General features: G+C 40.6%; 1 protein-coding gene and 1 long non-coding RNA gene across 2 annotated transcripts in view; one reads left to right on the plus strand and one right to left on the minus strand.

Moving 5' to 3' along the window:
• Positions 1–25,654, plus strand: part of acvr2ab (activin A receptor type 2Ab) — a 94,232-nt gene that overhangs the window by 21,911 nt on the left and 46,667 nt on the right. The window lies entirely within an intron of this gene.
• Positions 14,258–18,566, minus strand: LOC307165892. Its single transcript, XR_013822551.1, has 3 exons — positions 16,120–18,566; positions 15,066–15,100; positions 14,258–14,767 (listed from the first exon to the last, which is right to left on the minus strand). It is a non-coding gene; the product is annotated as an uncharacterized lncRNA (long non-coding RNA).

Below are 25,654 nucleotides of genomic sequence, written 5' to 3' on the forward strand. Positions count from 1 at the left end.
AGGACCCTTTTGATAACTTTAATGCATCCTTACTGAAAAAAAATTGACTAACCAACACATTTTTGAACGGCAGTGTACATTCAGTTGGTCATTATTGCAATATAAACACTATCAGACTAATCAACAAGGTATCTCTTCATTTACCAGTCGAAGACGAAGCAACTTTCTGCTCTTATGTTTACTCCGTGCACTGTCAAGGGCTTCATCATATCTGTCGTGTACCGGTCTTTGCAGCATTTATTTTACCGCACATAGCCTGCATCGCGCGCTGTTGGCATCGAGCCTGGAGAAATGTAGCCACACTTTTGATCGACTTTTCCACATCTTTATGGTATTGTGTGTGTGTGCTCGCGTCTCATATGAGTATGTGCGTGGAGAGTTTGTGTGTGCGCGCGCGCGTTTCATATGAGTATGTGCATGGACAGTTTGTTTGTGCGTGCACGCGTTTCATATGAGTATGTGCGCGGAGAGTTCCGCGCGTCTCGTGTGTGTGTAGCGAGTCTAGCGACTTTAGGTGTGTTGTTGGAGCCAGTATCAATGCATATGTATTTCGGGCTGTCACCAGGTGGGGGCAGTATGTGCACAGAGTGTTTTTAAACCGGTGTTTTACACGTAGAGTTAGTTGGGCTTGGTGGGGGAACGCATAGGCCTACAGTTTTTACCACACACAAAATTGGATGTTTTAACGTCTCTCGAGTATGTTTAATGTTTGCATTTGATAAATAAAGAAACATAAAAGAAGAAATGGACTACAAGACTGTTGATGTGCGTAAAAAGTGCGTTGTTTAACCAAGCCGTCGGCAGCTATAGGAGCTGCTGTAACATGTGTAGTTGTGCATTTCATATGTATTTGTTTTATTAAAAACTAATAAATGATAGTTTTTTATTTAAAATAAAATGAAAAGGAATTTACAAAGAAATGTTTACTGTTCCTGTTTTTTTATTGTGTGGAAAAATCCCACTTAAAAAAAACAGACCGCCATTACATTTTTCCTCTCGCGCACCCCCTGGTGGTAGCTCGCGTACCCCTGGGGGTGCGCGTACCACACTTTGGGAATCCCTGGTCTAGATGATGAGGTTCAGTGTTTGCTGGTGTGTGTGTAGAGTCAGATGAAGAGTCTAGATGATGGGGTTCAGTGTTTGCTGGTGTGTGTGTAGAGTCAGATGAAGAGTCTAGATGATGGGGTTCAGTGTTTGCTGGTGTGTGTGTAGAGTCAGATGAAGAGTCTAGATGATGAGGTGCAGTGTTTGCTGGTGTGTGTAGAGTCAGATGAAGAGTCTAGATGATGAGGTGCAGTGTTTGCTGGTGTGTGTAGAGTCAGATGAAGAGTCTAGATGATGAGGTTCAGTGTTTGCTGGTGTGTGTGTAGAGTCAGATGAAGAGTCTAGATGATGGGGTTCAGTGTTTGCTGGTGTGTGTGTAGAGTCAGATGAAGAGTCTAGATGATGAGGTGCAGTGTTTGCTGGTGTGTGTAGAGTCAGATGAAGAGTCTAGATGATGAGGTTCAGTGTTTGCTGGTGTGTGTGTAGAGTCAGATGAAGAGTTTAGATGATGGGGTTCAGTGTTTGCTGGTGTGTGTGTGTAGAGTCAGATGAAGAGTCTAGATGATGAGGTTCAGTGTCTGCTGGTGTGTGTGTAGAGTCAGATGAAGAGTTTAGATGATGAGGTTCAGTGTTTGCTGTTGTGTGTGTAGAGTCAGATGAAGAGTCTAGATGATGGGGTTCAGTGTTTGCTGGTGTGTGTGTAGAGTCAGATGAAGAGTCTAGATGATGAGGTTCAGTGTTTGCTGGTGTGTGTGTAGAGTCAGATGAAGAGTCTAGATGATGAGGTTCAGTGTTTGCTGTTGTGTGTGTAGAGTCAGATGAAGAGTCTAGATGATGAGGTTCAGTGTTTGCTGGTGTGTGTGTGTAGAGTCAGATGAAGAGTCTAGATGATGAGGTTCAGTGTTTGCTGGTGTGTGTGTAGAGTCAGATGAAGAGTCTAGATGATGAGGTTCAGTGTTTGCTGGTGTGTGTGTAGAGTCAGATGAAGAGTCTAGATGATGAGGTGCAGTGTTTGCTGTTGTGTGTGTAGAGTCAGATGAAGAGTCTAGAAGATGAGGTTCAGTGTTTGCTTGTGTGTGTAGAGTCAGATGAAGAGTCTAGATGATGAGGTTCATTGTCTGCTGGTGTGTGTGTAGAGTCAGATGAAGAGTCTAGATGATGGGGTTCAGTGTTTGCTGGTGTGTGTGTAGAGTCAGATGAAGAGTCTAGATGATGAGGTTCAGTGTTTGCTGTTGTGTGTGTAGAGTCAGATGAAGAGTCTAGATGATGAGGTTCAGTGTTTGCTGGTGTGTGTGTGTAGAGTCAGATGAAGAGTCTAGATGATGAGGTTCAGTGTTTGCTGGTGTGTGTGTAGAGTCAGATGAAGAGTCTAGAAGATGAGGTTCAGTGTTTGCTGGTGTGTGTGTGTGTAGAGTCAGATGAAGAGTCTAGATGATGAGGTTCAGTGTTTGCTGGTGTGTGTGTGTAGAGTCAGATGAAGAGTCTAGATGATGAGGTTCAGTGTTTGCTTGTGTGTGTGTGTGTAGAGTCAGATGAAGAGTCTAGATGATGAGGTTCAGTGTTTGCTGGTGTGTGTGTGTAGAGTCAGATGAAGAGTCTAGATGATGGGGTGCAGTGTTTGCTGTTGTGTGTGTAGAGTCAGATGAAGAGTCTAGAAGATGAGGTTCAGTGTTTGCTGGTGTGTGTGTGTGTAGAGTCAGATGAAGAGTCTAGATGATGAGGTTCAGTGTTTGCTGGTGTGTGTGTGTAGAGTCAGATGAAGAGTCTAGATGATGGGGTGCAGTGTTTGCTGTTGTGTGTGTAGAGTCAGATGAAGAGTCTAGATGATGGGGTTCAGTGTTTGCTGGTGTGTGTGTAGAGTCAGATGAAGAGTTTAGATGATGAGGTTCAGTGTTTGCTGGTGTGTGTGTAGAGTCAGATGAAGAGTCTAGATGATGGGGTTCAGTGTTTGCTGGTGTGTGTGTAGAGTCAGATGAAGAGTCTAGATGATGAGGTTCAGTGTTTGCTGGTGTGTGTGTAGAGTCAGATGAAGAGTCTAGATGATGAGGTTCAGTGTTTGCTGGTGTGTGTGTAGAGTCAGATGAAGAGTCTAGATGATGGGGTTCAGTGTTTGCTGGTGTGTGTGTAGAGTCAGATGAAGAGTCTAGATGATGAGGTTCAGTGTTTGCTGGTGTGTGTGTAGAGTCAGATGAAGAGTCTAGATGATGAGGTTCAGTGTTTGCTGTTGTGTGTGTAGAGTCAGATGAAGAGTCTAGATGATGAGGTTCAGTGTTTGCTGGTGTGTGTGTAGAGTCAGATGAAGAGTCTAGATGATGGGGTTCAGTGTTTGCTGGTGTGTGTGTAGAGTCAGATGAAGAGTCTAGATGATGAGGTTCAGTGTTTGCTGGTGTGTGTGTAGAGTCAGATGAAGAGTCTAGATGATGAGGTTCAGTGTTTGCTGTTGTGTGTGTAGAGTCAGATGAAGAGTCTAGATGATGAGGTGCAGTGTTTGCTGGTGTGTGTGTGTAGAGTCAGATGAAGAGTCTAGATGATGAGGTTCAGTGTTTGCTGGTGTGTGTGTAGAGTCAGATGAAGAGTCTAGATGATGGGGTTCAGTGTTTGCTGGTGTGTGTGTAGAGTCAGATGAAGAGTCTAGATGATGAGGTTCAGTGTTTGCTGGTGTGTGTGTAGAGTCAGATGAAGAGTCTAGATGATGAGGTTCAGTGTTTGCTGGTGTGTGTGTAGAGTCAGATGAAGAGTCTAGATGATGGGGTTCAGTGTTTGCTGGTGTGTGTGTAGAGTCAGATGAAGAGTCTAGATGATGAGGTTCAGTGTTTGCTGGTGTGTGTGTAGAGTCAGATGAAGAGTCTAGATGATGTGCAGTGTTTGCTGGTGTGTGTGTAGAGTCAGATGAAGAGTCTAGATGATGAGGTTCAGTGTTTGCTGGTGTGTGTGTAGAGTCAGATGAAGAGTCTAGATGATGAGGTTCAGTGTTTGCTGGTGTGTGTGTAGAGTCAGATGAAGAGTCTAGATGATGGGGTTCAGTGTTTGCTGGTGTGTGTGTAGAGTCAGATGAAGAGTCTAGATGATGAGGTTCAGTGTTTGCTGGTGTGTGTGTAGAGTCAGATGAAGAGTCTAGATGATGAGGTTCAGTGTTTGCTGGTGTGTGTGTAGAGTCAGATGAAGAGTCTAGATGATGAGGTTCAGTGTTTGCTGGTGTGTGTGTGTAGAGTCAGATGAAGAGTTTAGATGATGAGGTTCAGTGTTTGCTGGTGTGTGTGTAGAGTCAGATGAAGAGTCTAGATGATGAGGTTCAGTGTTTGCTGGTGTGTGTGTAGAGTCAGATGAAGAGTCTAGATGATGAGGTTCAGTGTTTGCTGTTGTGTGTGTAGAGTCAGATGAAGAGTCTAGAAGATGAGGTTCAGTGTTTGCTTGTGTGTGTAGAGTCAGATGAAGAGTCTAGATGATGAGGTGCAGTGTTTGCTGGTGTGTGTGTGTAGAGTCAGATGAAGAGTCTAGATGATGAGGTTCAGTGTTTGCTGTTGTGTGTGTAGAGTCAGATGAAGAGTCTAGATGATGAGGTTCAGTGTTTGCTGGTGTGTGTGTAGAGTCAGATGAAGAGTCTAGATGATGAGGTTCAGTGTTTGCTGGTGTGTGTGTAGAGTCAGATGAAGAGTCTAGATGATGAGGTTCAGTGTTTGCTGGTGTGTGTGTGTAGAGTCAGATGAAGAGTCTAGATGATGAGGTTCAGTGTTTGCTGGTGTGTGTGTGTGTAGAGTCAGATGAAGAGTCTAGATGATGAGGTTCAGTGTTTGCTGGTGTGTGTGTAGAGTCAGATGAAGAGTCTAGATGATGAGGTTCAGTGTTTGCTGGTGTGTGTGTAGAGTCAGATGAAGAGTTTAGATGATGAGGTTCAGTGTTTGCTGGTGTGTGTGTAGAGTCAGATGATGAGGTTCAGTGTTTGCTGGTGTGTGTGTAGAGTCAGATGAAGAGTCTAGATGATGAGGTTCAGTGTTTGCTGGTGTGTGTGTAGAGTCAGATGAAGAGTCTAGATGATGGGGTTCAGTGTTTGCTGGTGTGTGTGTGTGTAGAGTCAGATGAAGAGTCTAGATGATGAGGTTCAGTGTTTGCTGGTGTGTGTGTAGAGTCAGATGAAGAGTCTAGATGATGAGGTTCAGTGTTTGCTGGTGTGTGTGTAGAGTCAGATGAAGAGTTTAGATGATGAGGTTCAGTGTTTGCTGGTGTGTGTGTAGAGTCAGATGATGAGGTTCAGTGTTTGCTGGTGTGTGTGTAGAGTCAGATGAAGAGTCTAGATGATGAGGTTCAGTGTTTGCTGGTGTGTGTGTAGAGTCAGATGAAGAGTCTAGATGATGAGGTTCAGTGTTTGCTGGTGTGTGTGTAGAGTCAGATGAAGAGTCTAGATGATGAGGTGCAGTGTTTGCTGGTGTGTGTGTGTGTGTGTGTAGAGTCAGATGAAGAGTTTAGATTATGAGGTTCAGTGTTTGCTGTTGTGTGTGTGTAGAGTCAGATGAAGAGTTTAGATGATGAGGTTCAGTGTTTGCTGGTGTGTGTGTGTGTGTGTAGAGTCAGATGAAGAGTTTAGATTATGAGGTTCAGTGTTTGCTGGTGTGTGTGTGTAGAGTCAGATGAAGAGTCTAGATGATGAGGTTCAGTGTTTGCTGGTGTGTGTGTGTAGAGTCAGATGAAGAGTCTAGATGATGAGGTTCAGTGTTTGCTGGTGTGTGTAGAGTCAGATGAAGAGTCTAGATGATGAGGTTCAGTGTTTGCTGGTGTGTGTGTAGAGTCAGATGAAGAGTCTAGATGATGAGGTTCAGTGTTTGCTGGTGTGTGTGTAGAGTCAGATGAAGAGTTTAGATGATGAGGTTCAGTTTTTGCTGTTGTGTGTGTAGAGTCAGATGAAGAGTCTAGATGATGAGGTGCAGTGTTTGCTGGTGTGTGTGTAGAGTCAGATGAAGAGTCTAGATGATGAGGTGCAGTGTTTGCTGGTGTGTGTGTGTGTGTAGAGTCAGATGAAGAGTCTAGATGATGAGGTTCAGTGTTTGCTGGTGTGTGTGTAGAGTCAGATGAAGAGTCTAGATGATGAGGTGCAGTGTTTGCTGGTGTGTGTGTGTGTGTAGAGTCAGATGAAGAGTTTAGATTATGAGGTTCAGTGTTTGCTGTTGTGTGTGTGTAGAGTCAGATGAAGAGTCTAGATGATGAGGTTCAGTGTTTGCTGGTGTGTGTGTAGAGTCAGATGAAGAGTCTAGATGATGAGGTTCAGTGTTTGCTGGTGTGTGTATAGAGTCAGATGAAGAGTCTAGATGATGAGGTGCAGTGTTTGCTGGTGTGTGTGTGTGTGTGTAGAGTCAGATGAAGAGTCTAGATGATGAGGTTCAGTGTTTGCTGGTGTGTGTGTAGAGTCAGATGAAGAGTCTAGATGATGAGGTTCAGTGTTTGCTGGTGTGTGTGTAGAGTCAGATGAAGAGTCTAGATGATGAGGTTCAGTGTTTGCTGGTGTGTGTGTAGAGTCAGATGAAGAGTCTAGATGATGGGGTTCAGTGTTTGCTGTTGTGTGTGTGTGTGTAGAGTCAGATGAAGAGTCTAGATGATGAGGTGCAGTGTTTGCTGGTGTGTGTGTGTGTGTGTGTAGAGTCAGATGAAGAGTTTAGATTATGAGGTTCAGTGTTTGCTGTTGTGTGTGTGTAGAGTCAGATGAAGAGTTTAGATGATGAGGTTCAGTGTTTGCTGGTGTGTGTGTGTAGAGTCAGATGAAGAGTCTAGATTATGAGGTTCAGTGTTTGCTGGTGTGTGTGTAGAGTCAGATGAAGAGTCTAGAAGATGAGGTTCAGTGTTTGCTGGTGTGTGTGTGTAGAGTCAGATGAAGAGTCTAGATTATGAGGTTCAGTGTTTGCTGGTGTGTGTGTAGAGTCAGATGAAGAGTCTAGATGATGAGGTTCAGTGTTTGCTGGTGTGTGTGTAGAGTCAGATGAAGAGTTTAGATTATGAGGTTCAGTGTTTGCTGGTGTGTGTGTAGAGTCAGATGAAGAGTTTAGATTATGAGGTTCAGTGTTTGCTGTTGTGTGTGTGTGTAGAGTCAGATGAAGAGTCTAGATGATGAGGTTCAGTGTTTGCTGGTGTGTGTGTAGAGTCAGATGAAGAGTTTAGATTATGAGGTTTAGTGTTTGCTGGTGTGTGTGTAGAGTCAGATGAAGAGTTTAGATTATGAGGTTCAGTGTTTGCTGTTGTGTGTGTGTGTAGAGTCAGATGAAGAGTCTAGATGATGAGGTTCAGTGTTTGCTGGTGTGTGTGTAGAGTCAGATGAAGAGTTTAGATTATGAGGTTTAGTGTTTGCTGGTGTGTGTGTGTGTAGAGTCAGATGAAGAGTTTAGATTATGAGGTTCAGTGTTTGCTGTTGTGTGTGTGTGTAGAGTCAGATGAAGAGTCTAGATGATGAGGTTCAGTGTTTGCTGTTGTGTGTGTGTGTGTAGAGTCAGATGAAGAGTCTAGATGATGAGGTTCAGTGTTTGCTGGTGTGTGTGTGTGTGTGTAGAGTCAGATGATGAGGTTCAGTGTTTGCTGGTGTGTGTAGAGTCAGATGAAGAGTTTAGATGATGAGGTTCAGTGTTTGCTGGTGTGTGTGTAGAGTCAGATGAAGAGTCTAGATGATGAGGTTCAGTGTTTGCTGGTGTGTGTGCTGGTGTGTGTGTGTGTAGAGTCAGATGAAGAGTCTAGATGATGAGGTTCAGTGTTTGCTGGTGTGTGTGTGTGTAGAGTCAGATGAAGAGTTTAGATGATGAGAGTAGCACAGTTTGTGTCAGATGAGTTGCAGGTTCACAGATGCGGGCAGAAACTCGGGCTCTGAGAATCGATGGTCAGATGTCGGTCAGATTAGCCACTATACTGGGCTTTTTAAAGATGTCCAAATGCTCAAGGTTACAGAGTCTGATGCTGGATTTGGGGGAATAAGTCTAATGCCATTAAAGACCAGTATGCCTTGACTTTCTGCTGCACTGGATTATAGAGTTTCACAAATGTGTGTTTGGCTTTTGTGCTTTAAAGGTGAATTGTCATTTTTGTAATAATTAAAATTAGTGGTCAGCTGATGTGTTTTTCAGTATCTGATACTGATATCTGGAGTTATTATTGATGTATATTTCTAAATGATACGTCAAGAGTACAAATGACTCTTGAGTCCCAGACATTAAACTGTAAGCAAGTCATTTGTAGATTGACTTTCTGGCACTTTTTAAAAATATTGCTGAGTTTTTTTTCAGCAGCCTGGCATGAGGAATGTCTGGGTTGGGTTAACCTTTTTTTTTGTTTCCCCACTTTATTTTGATTTTTTCCACATAAACAGAGTACATCACACAATTACAGATACCATTGGAATATCACATATATGTAAATAATTCCGTCTCTCTTGTTCATCGAAAGGACCATACCGCAAACAGAGACAGAATAAGGTTAATTCTAAGTTAAGCAAAAGTAAAAAGGAAATATACAGTTATGGATCTGTCATATGATGCAAATTACGTCCAAACAACTTTCAGCATGAGAGAATAAGACAATGACAGAAGTATAAACAATAAACAAGAACAGCAATATATTAAAAAAATATATAATAATAATAATAATAATAATAATAAAAACAAAAACAAAACATATAATAAAATAAATAAGGAGCCATATAAAGCTTGGTCATCCAAAAACATATTCAGGTTAATATCACGTGTAAGAAGATTCTTTACTGCCAGAGGAGATATAGACAGGCGTTTGAAACCATTTCACTTTCCTACACAATCTAGGAAAGGACCCCAAATTTTATAGAAGTTGTCAGAAGATCCCTTCATTGTATGCCTGATTTTTTCTAGTTTGATGAAATGAAAGATATCATTAATCCATGAAGAATGAGTAGGAGGTGTAGGCGATTTCCAATTTATTAAAATTAGGCGTCTTGCCAGAAGAGTGACAAAAGCTATATTTGGGTTAGGGTTAGGGTCTTATATTCTTATATCTTATATAGTCTTATATTTGGGCATGTCAAGTGAAAGAGAGAGAGTACCAAATAAAGCTGTGACAGGCAAAGGTTTAACATAAATTCCAAGAACTTCAGATAATGTTTTAAAGATCAGAGACCAATATTTGTGTAGAGATGGACAAGACCAAAACATATGCGCAGTAGATGCAGGGGCTTGATGACAGCGATCACACATGGGATCTACCTCAGAATATATTTTAGAAAGTCTAACTTTGGTCCAGTGGGTGCGATGAAGGATTTTACACTGCATCAAACCCTGTCTGGCGCAGAAGGATGAGGAGTGCACACAACGTAGAATCTTTTCCCATTGTTCTTCTGAAATATTTTCTCCTATGTCCTCCTCCCACTGAGATTTAATAGCTGCAAGTGAGCTTTCACGTAAGGAGCAGATTGCTTCATAAAAATGTGAAATCATACCCTTCATAATAACATGGATAGGTTTGAGGAAGCAGTCAATGGGAGTGACACTAGGGAGGCTAGGAAACTGAGGGTGCGTGTCCCGAACAAAACTACGAACCTGCAAATATCTAAAAAAATTGTGTTTGGGCAATGCACATTTTTCCCGTAATTGCTGGAAAGACGCAAATACATTATCTATATAAAAATCGTTAAATGTTATAATACCCAATGTCGTCCACTGCGAAAAAGTCCTATCCATTAATGATGGTAAGAAAACAAAGTTTGCTGCTATAGGTGCAGAAATAGAAGAGGTTTGTAAACCAAAGTGGTGTCTGAATTGCCTCCAGATTCTCAATGTAGTTTTAAAGATAATATTTTTGGTGTAGGGAGAAGATGAGCATTTAATGGGAGCATGTACTAAGGCTGCTAGCGAAGTAGGCATACATGATGTAGCTTCCATGGTAAGCCATACAAATGAATCATGAGAAAAATCTTGATTTAACCAGTATTGCATGACCCTAAGATTTGTAGCCCAGTAATAAAACTGAAAGGTGGGTAGAGCCATTCCCCCAAGTATTTTAGGTCTCTGAAGAAAAGCCTTTCGAATTCTGGGGATCTTTTTATTCCAAATAAAACCCAAAATTAGGGAATCAATTTGACGAAAAAAGTGTTGAGGAAGGAAAATGGGTATGCACTGAAAATAATAAGAGAATTTTGGAAGAATATTCATTTTAACCGAGTTGATTCTTCCAGCCAAGGACAGGGGAAGCATTGACCAGCGCTCAAAATCTTTCTCCATCTGGAGAAGCAAATTAGCAAAGTTAAATTTAAAAAGATCTTTAAAAGTATCCGTGACGCAAACTCCAAGATAGGTAAATCTATGTTGGGAGATCTTAAATGGAAAATGATGTAAAGGGTAGTTCCTAGCTGCAGAATTCAGTGGAAAAATCTCGCTCTTGCTTAGATTTAATTTGTAACCAGAAATTGAACCAAAGGACTTTAAGACACCAAGCGCTGTAGGTATTGACCTATCCAAATCTGAAATGTAGAGAAGAAGATCATCCGCATACAAAGACACCTTTTGTTCTGTACCCATTCTTGTTATGCCCATTATAGAAGAATCAGATCGCAGTGCAATAGAGAATGTCTGGGAAACCTGTCTGAAACAGTAGTTTGGTGATGTGAGTGATGCGCAGAAGTGGTCGGAAGTGACAGGTGAAGCGTTTACTGTATTCTGGTTAATGCATTGTGAGCACGGTTAACTACAGTCCTCTCTCTCTGTCTTTCTCCTCGCTCCACCAGCCCTGAAATAGGTCAAAGTTCAGCCCTTATCCTCTTTAACATAAGCTGTAGGGCTCACACAGACTTATGCCAAGGTTACAGTCGCCGAGCAAATCCTCCAGCAAACCTCACGCAGCTCACGGTCGATCAAAGACATTCTCCCTCATATAGATCTATAGCATAAAAAGACTATTTTTAGAACAAGGATTTTTTGCATTGTGACTATTATTTTCATTAAAATTCAGCACACCCCCCCCCCCTTCCATTTTTTTTCTTTTTTTAGATTTATATTATTCCAATTAGATTCTCATTATTACAATACTGAAAATATGCTAAATAATAAATTTTAAATAATATTGTGAATATTTTAATGTATAAAATAATTTTGACATTTCACATGCCAGAATAGAGGATTTGGGGGTATATGTGCTTTAGTGTCATGAAAATAAAACATGCAAAAATAAGCTTCAAATTATAATTTCTTATTTGTTCTTGAAAGTTTTCAGGGGAAATCCACCCACATTTGTTTCAGACAGATGTGTGTGTCAGACAGATGTGCCTCTGTCCAGCCGCTCGGGCTCCAACGTGTTCAAGACTGAGGAGTTATAGACTCTCAAAGCATTTATTTTGATGAATCTGCAGAGAAACTGGAGAAGACAGACAGAGATTCAGATCCTCACAAGAAACTAAAGAATTTGAATGAACTGAATCTCAAAGCAAGAGAGTAAATATGATGGTGATCAGGGAGCCGTGCTGTTCTGTGAATGCAAATATGGGATCTTAATAGTTTCACATTCTAACTTCAATTATCAGTCAAGTTTTCTTACACTAAAAAGAGTTGTAAATTAATTTCTCATGGCCATTTTCTATCCCGACCCTTAAAGTAGAGCTGTTCATGTGGATTCATAGCCTTATGGGCTCCAACATACAGTGTAACTCCGATCCCCGTCTCATGGTCTTTTCCCGGTCCTGTGTCCCTTTCCTATCAGTTCCTGTCTCTCCTTGAGTGTCCTATCCAATAAAGGCATAATGCCCAAAATATAACTTTAAAAAAATATATATAGCTGTTCAGTCATGACGTCTATTTGTCGGCCAACCCAGAAGGCTAATTCACCATGCCTTCCATCAGGAATTTCCTCTGGGTTTTTAGAATAGCTGATTTACAATAAAGTCTGAGTTTGTGTATTAAATGCTGTAAAGAATTCCAGCTGTGAAAATCTGCTCACTTGAAGTGTAACGCAGTGTGTGAATGATGAGACAGTGATACAGAGATGGTTTTGTCTCTTGGAGTTTCATGAGCACAAATTTATATCAGTGTGTTGATGGCACGATGGTGTGATCTTATTAATGTATGATTTATGAATGAACTGGTTGTTTTAAAATCTTGCGCTTCAAACATTCATGATAACTTTTGTTAACTTTACAATAAGTAAATCAACTTTACCAGCTAATTGCTCTTTGACATTGATGCCGTAGAAATATACAGAGCTGTACTGTTAAAACGGGAGTTCAGTTTACTCGTGTTTGCTGGATAACAGGTGAGCCTGAAATTATACATTAACCTGTAAAATCTCTATTCATTAATGAGTGTGTGAAGTGAACGAGTGTAACTATGAATGAAATGAGCAGAGCACGATCAGGCTTTCACAAGAGTGATATCGACTATACTGCATCATACACATATTCTACTATTTCTCTATTTAAACCTTTTAAACCTTGTACGATATGATATGTTTCTCTCACTCAACTTCCATGTTCTCTAATCAGCTATTTTATATAGAGTCCTTTATATAGAGTGAGGTTGTGGAAGATTTTCCTGGCAATACTCCAGTACACAAAGTTCCTCTGGAAATTTGGAAAATGAATTCATGATGTACTCGCTTATTATATACATTTTGAACACAAAAAAAGTTATGGACTGCAGCTTTAACATTTTAGTATTATTGTTTTAATTAGAGTATATTTCAATCAGTTTTATAATTATAATAACAAATAATTATTTTATGAGCTATACCAGATGTATTTTTAAAGGGGTGGTATAATGCCCTTTTCACAAGATGTAAAATAAGTCTTTGATGACCCCATAGTCTGTATGTGAAGTTTTAGCTCAAAATACCCCACAGATATTTTTATTTAGCATGTTAAAGTTGGCAGTTTTTGAGGGTGAGCAAAAACGCACCATTTTTGTGTCTGTCCCTTTAAATGCAAATGGGCTTCTGCTCCCGGCACAGAGAGCCGAGCTACAACAGCAGCTTTGATTACCCCACACAGACATGCACTGAAAATTCCAAAAACTTTTAACCTTTTATGTTCAAACCGGAGTCAGACAAACATGGAGAGACTCAAGAAGTGACAACATGTCGACAACATTTCTGAATGGTTAGTTGATGAATTTATGTAGCTTACAGTATGTGTAGTTATCTTCTAGTCATTGATTAGCATATTGTCTTGATAATCTATAAATCGTGTTCCGGGGGCGGGGTTTATGTACATTTTAGGGTTTGTGATGTCACTAACCCGGGAGGAATGTCGTGTAGTCCCTACCAGCCGTTTGTTGTAGTCCTTAAAAAGCAATTTCTTTAAAAGAAAATATCTCCCTTTGCTTTGAACTTTGAGTGTTGTAACTTTGCAGATGTTGTTTATGCTCAAACAGCAACATTACACACTAACTAAAGTTAGAAAAGTGAAATCATAATCAATCACACCTTTAAATGAAAAAATCCCGTAAAAAAACGGTAAATCTCTGGCAGCAAAGTTTCCAGACGGATTCCGTTAAATTACAGCAAATAACCATTTCACAAAATTACAGGCAAAAACCGTAAAAATACAGAATTGACTTTACGGTCAAACTTAATTAAATTACAGTACATTACTGTTGATAATGGCTTATTAAACCGTGAAAAAACGGATAAATGATGTCAAATTACATAAAAAGAACATTTAACTTTAAGGTTAAACTGTAAATTTAGGGTTTTATAAAGTTATTTTATAATAATGCTCTGTTTATCTACAGTAATTATCTTTTAATATATAGTTTTTCTGTGTAAAATAACTATGAAGTTATGTATAAATTCAAATTCAAATACAAAGTTTGTATATTTACAGTTTTAATTTCTGCAGATCCAGTTTCACAACTTTGACCAATCTCTAATTAAGTACTTAATAGCAAATGTACAGTCAATTTCTGTTAAATTAACTAAACGTACAAGTACGAAATACCTGCACATTTACAGTATTACTCATTAAACAAACACTGAACATCAAGATACGTGAATGATACAAGCTTAGTATATAATTTATAACATGTAAAAATATCCACATTAAAAGGCAATTGCTGTATGTCTTTATACTCTAATATAACTTATTTTACACATTTACAATTACATTTTATCCAAAGTGACTTAAAATTAAGAGAACAATAGAAGCAACAAGTGCAGTGACAAGTCCCAGTTAGTGTAGCACAGTGCACAATTATTATAATTTTTTTATTAAAACAAAGATTTAGTATTATTGGGTCAAGTGTTTATGAAAATATGGATCTTTAGCAGTTTCTTGAAAATGTGTTGAGTTGCGCCGGTCATCCCACCAGCAGGGAACAGTCCAGGGAAAGGTCAGTGAAAGTGATTTTGTGTCTCTTTGGGATGATGGCACCACAAGGCGCCGTTCACTTGCAGAACACAAGCTTCTGGAGACACACAGATCTGAAGCAGTGAGTTTAGGTCTTGCTGCAGCATCTGGATCAGTTGCAGAGGTTTGACTGATGCTGGAAGAGCTGCCAGGAGAGCATTACAATAGTCCAGTCTGGATAGAACAAGAGCTTAGACAAGGAGTTGTGTGGCTCCGATAGGAAGGGCCGGATCTTTCTGATGTTGTAGAAGGCAAATCAGCAGGATCACACAGCAAGGATGGTTTGGCTGAAACCATAAGCAGTTCTGTCTTGGCAAGGTTGAGTTGAAGGTCATTCATCCATCAAGAATTTTCCATCAGGTAGGCTGAGATGCGAGCAGCAACCATCAGATCCTCTAGCTGGAATGAAAGGTAGAGATATGTGTCATTAAGTGATAGGAAAAGTCATGTTTCTAAAAGACAGAGCATAGTTACAATGCAAAAAAAAAAAAAAAAAAATAGATGGGTGGAATCTAACACAATCGCGGTCTTACTGTAGTAAAACCAAACCTTGTGCAGTGGCCTCACAAGGATCAAATAAATATTCACATGGGAAAATATAGTATAAAACTAATTAAATTTTCTGCCACTTTTAGTGCAATCATTTGGAATCAGAAGACTCGGCCATTACAATATTTTAAATTACTTCTTCCCATACCTTGTTTGCCATGATCATTCTGCTTTCCACTTGACCTGAAATCACAAATATATATATATATATATATTTTTAACAACTCAGTATTACATTTACACATGTCAGAATATGTTCCACTGGGACAATGCAAAACCTCAACTGACTATGATCTGGAAGCTGAGCAGGAAAGGCTAACAGTGAAGTTTTGAGCTGAGACACCTAACGTTAGGGGTGTAACTGTCTGTTCATCTGGATCAATGCAATTTTCATAACCAATGATCACAAGTATCCTATGAAAAAGGCTACTATGATGACCCCAGGCCATCCAAAATGTAGATAAGTTAATTTCTTCATCAGAACACAAACATTCTATCAACTTTTATTTTATAAGCCTAATATATGCACATATATCCATTCTATAGCTAACGTTACGTGTTGGCAGATGCAGCCAGAATATGCAATGTATCATGTGGTGTTCATATTCTAGTCTCATGTGTTTTCCTGTATCATCAACAAGTACAGTATTTACTGAATTCGTTTTCTTAGCAGTCTTAATAGCCACGTTAACCCTAACGAAAATGAACTATGGTTTAACCACAAAGAAAAAACAAACAAACATGGTAGGCCTATTTGTAGTATAACTGTGGTTATTAAAACATGGTTACTATAATTTTACTATAATTAAAACCAAGGATATTTTTAAGAGAAGAGTTTTCAGCTTCCAGACAGTGTTTCAAAATGTCCCGCCATTTAAGAGATTGATTTAACGTTACTGACAGATACTATCGCGTATTAACGAAGATTTTATACACAATTAAACGGACTTTGATATGTATAACAAGTCTACGAAAGCTTGTTTTAGGTCTTTTGAGATGTGGGTTCAACTGATCTTTCTTAAAACAGATGGAAAATGTAAAGACGCATGATGCTACATTTTCAGTGTTTTGCCCTCCAGCTCTCGCCAGTTATGACAGAACATCATTGAAGAATGCTAACGTTAGCTTGAAAACTGTAAACTTAACACAAATGTAATATAAAATATCGTTCACATGTAACTGCTAGTAAATGAGACTCTTACCTCAGCCGGTGATCGGTTGGCATGATGTCCGCTGTGACGAACAACAAGGCTCACTGAAAAGGGCGTTATTTCCGAAGAATCCAAACGGACTGACTGACAACAGCTCCTGCTCACAGAGCTGCTCTTGACGAATACGATTGCTTTGAACCACTGTTGATCTCACAATCCACTTCACAAGAGTAGACTGAGTTCAAATCTCCCGCTTGCCCAAACTCGACTGATCAGCTAACGTTAACCGTTGTGGGCGGGAGCAAATCATAGAAGTAAATAAGTAATGGCGTGCGCGCGCGCGCACTCACACACACAAAGCCCTGAATGTGCAGCAACGGAGATTTGGAAAAATATTCATAAAATATACAGGAAATTATGGGAGAATAAGACAATGAAATAATGATCAAAATGAGTATAAAATAAAATGTGAAATAAAAAATAATTCAATACAGGCCTACTGTAGCCTATGTAGGGTACTGTATGTACAAATACTATTATTTAACCTTAAAAAAACTCACTTTAACCCCCACATGCTTAATAATCTGTAAGGAAAACATATTGAATAGATGCAGATTTCCGTAGTTATACCTTCTTTTCTTTGTTTTCTAATTTCACAGAAAAAATCTGTAAAATTTTACTTAATAATTTCTGTAAAATTACACATAACTCTGTAAAAATACAGACAAGTTCCTTTTAAAAAAAGTAAAATTGATGTAAAACCAAAATACAAGCAATTAGCTGTAAATTTAACAGTGGACCTTTAAATTGCAGCAAATGCCTTTTATTTTACAGATATTTGCTGTATAATGACAAAATGGTAAAATTCTGTAAAAAAATACAGACAATTACCTGTAAAATTACACTTTTTTTTTTACAGTGTAACCTCTGTTCCCTGAGAACAGCGAAGAGACACTGCGTTGATGACGCTATGGGGAAGCCCTCCATGTGAACCGGTGTCTGAAAAGCTATCCAATCACGGCAATTGATATTGATCGGCGACAACCTATGACGTCACTACTATAAAAGGGGCACCTAGAGAACATGTCATCCACTTATCGTCTGAAGGGACTGTTCAGCAGGCATCTCCAAGGCATGGCGAACGACGCAGTGTCTCGTTCCCTGTTGTCAGGGAACAGATGTTACAGTTGTAACCTAGATGTTCCCTTTCGAAAGGGAACTCGCACTGCGTCGATGACGCTATGGGGAACGATATACAATCCCACCATGCTGAGGGGATTGCATGCCGATTTTTGCTTATGACAGAAACGTCAGAAATGGCAGTTATATTCACAGAAAATGCCAAGAAACACTCCCCCTTCACATACAGGCTGTCAGTGACATCATTCCCTACAGTCACTGCCCAAGCTGTAAGCCTCAAAGTGGCCTCCGAACAACAGAAGGCCTACCAAGGCCGCTCAAGGGCCTGGAACCAACAGATTCCATGGAAGGGGTTCCTTTAACCCCCTGGGGTCGGCGGTATCGCCGGCGATACCAGCTCGCTTTTTTTTATCAGTGTAAAAGAAACTCATAAATACTCTGTTGACTTTGATTTTCCATTGGAGTTTCATACATCAATTGATCCTGTTAAATGTGTATTTTTTTTGTGCATACTCACAATAAAAACAAAGTGTTGTGCTTTTCGCCAAATAAAGAAAAATAAACATGAAGCGAGTTCTGCCTTCTCTCTGTCAGTTAAGTCCATTCTGAAACGCGTCCGAAAATGAACGTCCATAACGTCCATAACTCAGCGAATACTTCTCACACAGACACGTGAGATATGTCTTTATGAAGCTTGAAATATCTTCTTTATATATCACAATATCACAGTGTGTTTTGTTTTGTTTTTTACAGATGTGACAATGAATGTTTACTTTTGTTTATCGCTCACTAGGGGTGTAACGGTACGTGTATTCGTACCGAACCGTTTCGGTACAGGGCTTTCGGTTCGGTGCACGTGTGTACCGAATGACTGCATGCAATATTTTGTGTGCGGAACATAGGTACATTTTCGTGTTTCTACACGAACATATTAAGTGGCGGAAGTCTCCGCGTTCAGCGCAAATCCCGCCCTGCAGCTGATTCTAATGTTTTACCAGTGTTTTATCCGTCGTCACTGTAACCTAAACCAATAAAATAGACTGCAGGGCGAAAAAAAGCTTTTCCGCTCCGTGTGCGCCGCCGCACTCTCCGTTTCGTGTGTGTGTGTGTGTGTGTGTGTGTGTGTGTGTGTCGGCCCGCTGCGCTCTCTGCTCAATGTTCGAGTCCGTGTTTGCGCTGCGCGTTCTGCTCTGTCGTTAACGGCCCAAACACTCAAAACACCCAAAACAGGTGAAATTTCTCAGTAGTAGACTTCTGTTTGCTGAGCTGGTTTAGTTATGCTGGCAAAAATGGTAAAATGACCTGCTCTGATCACAAGCTCTGGTAATAATAGCTTTGGACTATATTTTATTTTGATAATTATTAAAAAAGTGAAAAAAAAAAAAAATTCTTAAATTGATTATGTTGATTGATTATTGAAAAATAATAATACATTGATATATTTATGTTTAATATTATTTTAATATAGGGCTATTTTCTGTTCCTTTTTTCCCCGTGTTTCATTTAATTAGGTGATTATAAGTTTAATTATTGATGATTACAAGCTTGGAGGAATTGCAATTAATTACAGCAAATTGTGCAATTAATTAGTTCTTTTTTTTTTTTATCGATTCCCAGCCTTAATTTTTAAATATGAGCAGGCCTACAAGCTGGGATTGGTAATGCTGCACTGTAATCATAGTTATTTATTTATATTTCTCATTATATCTTATTATGTGATATTGGTTTGAGACTGAGAGTATTTTATTTAGTGGAGAACTTTGCAGCAGTATTTTATTTCTTATTCTTTTTTTTTATTTTATATCTATTTTATTATATTTTATTAAAAAGTGTTTAAAAAAGTGTAAACAAATTGTTAAAAAAAAGTTTATAGTAATAAACAACCTGCAGTTTAATGTTTGCATTTCTTTCCCTTACTGTACCGAAAATAAACCGAACCGTGACTTTAAAACCGAGGTACGTACCGAACCGTGATTTTTGTGTACCGTTACACCCCTATCGCTCACAATTGCTTTGTTTATAGCAGACTGATTATTTTTTTATTTTGCTCACATTTGATTTGCTTAGAGCAAATTTAGAACATTTAGTTCCTCCACATAGAGGAATTACAATAAAACAGACTGAAAACAAAACCTTTGAATCTCCTCTACTTCTTTCAGGCTCCTTCACTTGATGGCCCATTAGCCATTGGGGGAGTGTCTGTCACACCCCTGGTCTGAATCTCATTAATATTGATAGGCCATTACCACTCCCATGCATAAACCTCTTGCCAGTGTAAATCAATGTATTGTTTTATTCGAACGATTAGGCAGGATGATTTTCAGAACTCGAAGCGACAACATTCATTAGTCAAAAGTCTTGTTGACACATATTTAGTATGTGTTTTGTGGTCTTATTTCAGCAACTTTCATTTTTATTTTTTTCAATAACCACGCATAAACATTATTCTCTTAAAAATTCAAACATATACATGCATGTTGATCACATATTATGGTAGCCCTGTCTGTGCTATATAGAGTGAATTTACACCTTTGCCATTAACATGTTTATAAATAACTGAAAAAAGCACAAATGTCAGAGCATGTCAGAACACCTCCAGGGCCCAGAAAACCCCTCAGACCCCAGAGGGTTAAAGGAATATGGCCAGGGAGTCTAAAAGGAGTCCCGTCCAGTCACTTTCTGAGGGGGACATAAAGTCAACCCCACATGCCACCAGGGAGGCTGACCTGGTCAAATTACTGACCTAAGTCTTGCCAACAACCTGGCTGTTTCCTAAACAGAGTCTCTCACAAAATCTAATAGGGGAAAACTGAGGAAAATTAATGGCAGTAGTTCACTCACAAACTGGATCATAGAGACGGGCATCCTGGAGAGTAGAACTCAGCATAGCGCTTTATAACCCTTGCAAACGAGGGGAGTAACTCTACTCGATCCTGGATCTACAGAGTGCTTCAAAGCCCTGTGGAGGCTGGGCACTCTAAAGGGACCCTAATAAGGGTAGCACCTCCAGCTCTTGGGCTGATCAAACAGGGAGGCCTAGTGAGAGTCCTTCGACCTTCTGACCAGTCTTGGGGAGTTAAGTATTCAAACAGAGCGATCCTCAGATAGATTCTGGAACACTATGCTCAACCTGGGGCCTGCAATGTGATACTTAATGCCTGTTAAGGCCTAACTACTTGATAGCGAGGATGTTAGCAGAGCCAGCCTTCAGAAGCCTAGGTGCTCACTGACATTTCTGTGGGCCTGGTTATACTTATTTAAAGTCGGCATGAAATCAAATTTGACAAATCTTCTTTTTATATGTAATATTGTAGTGTTTATTATAAATGATTTATCTGTGCACTTCATTATTTTTTTTTAAATTCATGTACCCTTATAATCTTTAATCAAATACATTACCCTTCCCTCCCCCCTCGAAACGACCTCTCTTCTCTTTCGGTCACGTGCCATGGCGAAAGGGTGCGGCCAGAGCCGATGAGGGTGCGGCTATCGAGATGCTCTCGAGGGTGAACTTGACTGATAACAGAGAATGTTTAATAAGGCTGATAACTTGACTTGACTCATCTTGGTTCGCGGGAATAATAAAATAAAATAAAAAATCCTTCATGGGAGGGTAACGGTGGGGAGTCCGGTGGAGAGAATTCCTCCACAACTGAATGTAAACTGGCATTCAAATCTACCTCGATTTTGTTTGCAACGCCCAACCTCCAACGATCCAATCAATTTCCGAAGGACGAAGTCAAGCCCCGCCCTACATTTTTTTCTAATTTCAGAAGCCGTTTCACTCGGATATACGTCACAACAAGGAAAAAATTACAATCTCAACTTCCGTTTCATGCCGACTTTAACATTGCCAACAGAAGTGCTATCGATCCTTTAAAGCAAGGAGAGCCTTACTACTGTAAGGCTTACAGCTTTGAATGTCACAGGTGTAAGCCCAGGCAGTGCTTTGGCTCTAAGGGAGCATACTCAACCATCCCAAGTGGGAGAGAGTAACTAATCTGTCTCTACCTGAGCCTGGGTGGTGAAAGGTGATAACATACGAGCTATGGGTAGCAAAGAACTCTAATTAATGACCCTAACAAGAGGAGCACTATCAGCATGACCATGAAGGATGTATGAGGCCTATAAATCTTCTCTACTAAACCCAAGGGAATGGAGGCCTCAGTAAGTGGCCAGCGAGCATGGGTTGAATCTTATGACTTGAATTCTTATTCAACGGGTTCAGAAGGAAAATCCTTTTTAACTTAAGGCCTTGCTGCCAGCTACTACACTCTACACCTACAGGGCATAAGCCTGAGCACACTGCTTCTTACTCTCAAGAGAGAAAGACCTGACAATGCCCATAGATATCTGCATGGGAGGCTTTTCAAAGGTAGCCTGCTATAGGTAGCCTGCTAGCTACCCTGTTACACCACTAGCATTTACACCTAATGCAAAAGGCAGGCCTTGGTCAGACGACTCTTGAGTAAGAGGAGGCTAGTACTAGGAAAAACTAGATATACAGGAATAAAATCACCTGATGGTCTTAGGAACCCACACTCAGATACTGAGAGGCTCAAGGCGAGAATGCTTAGCAGACTGCCTCCAAAAATCCTAGATACTAAGCCTAAAGCCCCGTTCACACAACCAGCGATTTTGTCGCTGTATGTCACTAGTCTCTATACTGTGAAGTCGCTTGTGGGCGTTGGTAGTGCTGTCGCTCTAATGTTATTGATAGACTGAAACTCTTCTGTCTTGCCTGCACTGCACTTGAGACGGTGACGGGAGCTGAGCTCCACTGAAAGGCTTCTTTCCTATTAGTTGTTGCTCGCGAAAATCGCTTCTCATTTGCATAAAGTTGAAATTTCTCAACATTTGTCGCGTGTCTCTTGTCGCTTGACACTCCCACATTCTGTTGCCAACGGTCAATGTCGTTCATGTCTCCGAAAGTCGCCAAAAGCTCCATTGAAATTAATGGGATCGTGTCGCTTTGTCGCTGTGTGTCGTTGGCGGTGTGAACGGGGCTTAAGCCATATATCGAGGCGGCCCCATGAGGGCTGACATACGAATATTATATGTCTGATGTTCAGAGCTATAATCTCAAAACGACTCTCTAAAGTGAGAGGAGAACTATTGCTCTAATATAAAGTGGCTATTAAAGTGGCCTGACGAGGGCCAACGCTTTATCTGGAGCTTGACAGAGCGGTGGCCTCAGTAGAAAAACACCCGATAGGGAGGAAGCCATCCCACACAGAAATGTCTGTTTGATGCTCGGATGAACGGTGGTCTGACTAGAAATTTTTCGTAAAATAAGGCCAACCTGTTCACTACCACAGATTGGCACCCACTATATAAGCCTGACGACTCTAAATCAGAGGAGGCCTATGGGAAGGGTATGCATAGTAGAGCTGAAGATCTTTGCCCGAACCCGACGGGACCCGACGGGTTTGGTCGGGTTCGGTCGGGTTCGGTCTTAATTTCTATTATTTTACACGGGCTCGGGCCGGGCTCGGGCTCGCGCTTTGGGTTGCGTGGTAAATGAGCGGTCAGGTGATGTGTTTAGATTAGCGTGAAAATGGATCTTGAGGAGGTGAAATGGAGGCTGGTCTCTGAAGGACTTATTTTATTTCTTTGTTACAACTTCCAAGTGGCCTCTAGCTCCGTTAGTCATGAATAAATTATGTTAAAAAATGTATAAATTACTCTTTTTTTTACGAAAGACAAAGGTGCTGCTGTGTGCGTGCGGCGCAGTCTCTTTTTTTCTTTCTCTCCCTTTTCCGCCGAGTGGTGCGTGTGCCGGCTCGCGGTGTGAAGCGCGTGTCCGCGCTTTTCTCCGACACTCTTATCACTGCTGATAGACGGCCTTTTGGACAGTCGGGCTGTAAACGGGTTCGGGCTTTTAAAAAGCTGTCAATCAAAATGTACTTGTCGGGCTCGGGCAAAACTCTGTCGGGCTCGGGCCTTTTCGGGCCGAACTTTTAAGGCCCGATTACAGCTCTAATGCATAGCCTACTTATATATGGGTACTTCGATTGATTTAACTTTATTGTCTTTAAAGGTGATTCTTTATGTAGACAGCAGTATACATACACATATAGCAACACAACACACACAAAAAATAACACACATTTATAATAAATAATTAAAAACCTAATTACAGCAGGTATAAAGGAATTATTATATCTATTTGATTTGCACAAGGGGAGTTTAAGTCTCCATCCTGAAGGAAGCAGTTGAAGTTCAGTACACAATGGGTTAGTGAAAGGACTAACTGGCCCTTCCTAGTCACCTGATGCTCATAAATTTGTGATAGTCCTTAAGTCGGTCCCCACTATCTTGCTGCACATTGTAACTATACTAGTCAACTTCCTCCTATTCTTGACATTAAGATTGCCATTCCAACAAATAATGGAAAAACTTAAGACAGATTCAATAAACAAAGTATAAAACATTTTCATAAAGGAAGCATTCATATTAAAAGTTCGAAGTTTCCTTAAAAATACATACACTGAAGAGCTTTTCCTTTAATAATATCAGTGTTTGCCTCGAATTTTAGTTTTCCATCAAATATAGTCCCTAAATATTTATACTGTTTGACCACTTCTACCTGATGTCCCTTTATGACAGAAGGCAACACAGGTACAGAGCTCTTCTTACGGAAATCAATGGATATCTCTTTTGTTTTCAAAGCATTAATATTTAAAAATGAAGCATCACACCATTGAATAAAATGATCTACCACTGGACCAGGATCCAAATCAAACTCCAAATCAAATTCGCCTGGGGTGTAGGAACCACAGTGTTATGCAAGATTTGATGCAACCGAGCATGCCTTCACCTCTCTGAACTTTCCCATCACCGTCTCTACGGAGGTGCCGAAAAGTTCAGAAGGCAACACTGATGCATCGAGAAGAAAAGCTTTCTTTCTCCCCATTGTCATCCAAGTTCAACAGATGCCTATCCCTGGCCACCATCGCCGCCAGCGAGTTCGTCCAGCGGCTGTTTGTTTGGTGGCCCAGATAGCTAATCTGTATTGCGGCGCAGCTCGTTTTCACTGCGTCAGGGGAAAGACCCCGACCTTGATCCAAATCTTTCAGCAGATCAGCTTGGTATGCTTGCAGCAAAGCCATTGTGTGCAAGGCATCACCAGCAAGACCCGCCATCGCGTATGCCCTGCCATTTAAGCACAATGTTTGTTTAAAAGGCAGGGCCAGAGCACTTGGCGTCGATGCCTCTACAACCACGAGATAATTCGCAAACCTCTTGTCAATTGAGGCATGGACACATACCGTGTTTGCGCATCCCCTCAACATCAGTTTGCTCGCTGATGGTGATGGATGTGCGCTGAACATGGGTTCTTCCATGCCTTTTCGATCTCATTGTATAGATCTCATTGTATAAACCGTCCGTCAAGTCTGCCACGGACTCTTCCCTCACACGCTCCTACGGCAGCAAAGCCTCGCTGAGCGCGTTCTATAACACTCACAACTCATCATACACGGGGCAGGGTGGCTGTGAGGGTTCGGGTTGTAAATCCTCTTCACCCTCATCAGCATCTCCTGCTTTCTTGGGCTGGTTGTTTTATATCCAGCAGAGAACTCTGTCAGATCAGAGGATGCTAGTGACAACACATCCTCATCCGGCAGCTCAAACTCACGAGTTTCCGAGGGGCGTGAGAGATAAACAACTCACTCAAACCCATCTGCGAACTCCCTCTGAAACCCCACAATTCTCGTCTCTGCTCTGCCTCAGCAGGAGAGGCACCTGAACCGCCTGGCACAGATGCCAGTCCCTCGTCTCCCTCGAGAAGAGGCCAAACGAGAGTGGAGTTTTCTCAAGGGAAACAAACTCATAGTTGGCACAAGCAGTTCCCTCAAGAACTTATCGTGCTTGCTCTGAGCCCAAACAATAAACACACAAGTTGTGTGTGTCATCAAGTGTCGATATCTTAGACATGGATCCACACCAGGGACGTCGTTAGGCCTATTTTAGGGGGGCTGAAGCTACCCCAAAATGTTCCTAAGCCCCGCTAAATGATAATAAGAACAACAATAACAATTTGATTTATCAATAACAGTATCCTCATTCATATTTAGACGCAACAAATGATATATATCCAGCTACAAAGAATAGCCGAAAAGTCGAAAGTTGGACAGAAGTAGCCTACAACAGAGCTGCCAACTCACACGCATTCACCGTGAGACACGCAATTGACACTTTTCACACGCTCTCACGCCACACATCTATTTTCTCACGCACAGAAAAATCGTGAAGCAAAGAGGACACGGAGACCGACAGACTAGACAGAGCAGGTTAGTTATGATATAAAAGAATCTCAACTCTCAGATTCTGTCAATTTTATTACGAAATTCAAACAATAAATACCGTTTTGGCGTTTGTAAATGTTACGTGACAGATCCCTAGCGCACGTGAACCGATCATCTCTACTAGCTAATAGTAAAAA

Source organism: Squalius cephalus (assembly GCF_949319135.1).
Source record: "Squalius cephalus genome assembly, chromosome: 10".
Taxonomy (NCBI): domain Eukaryota; kingdom Metazoa; phylum Chordata; class Actinopteri; order Cypriniformes; family Leuciscidae; genus Squalius; species Squalius cephalus.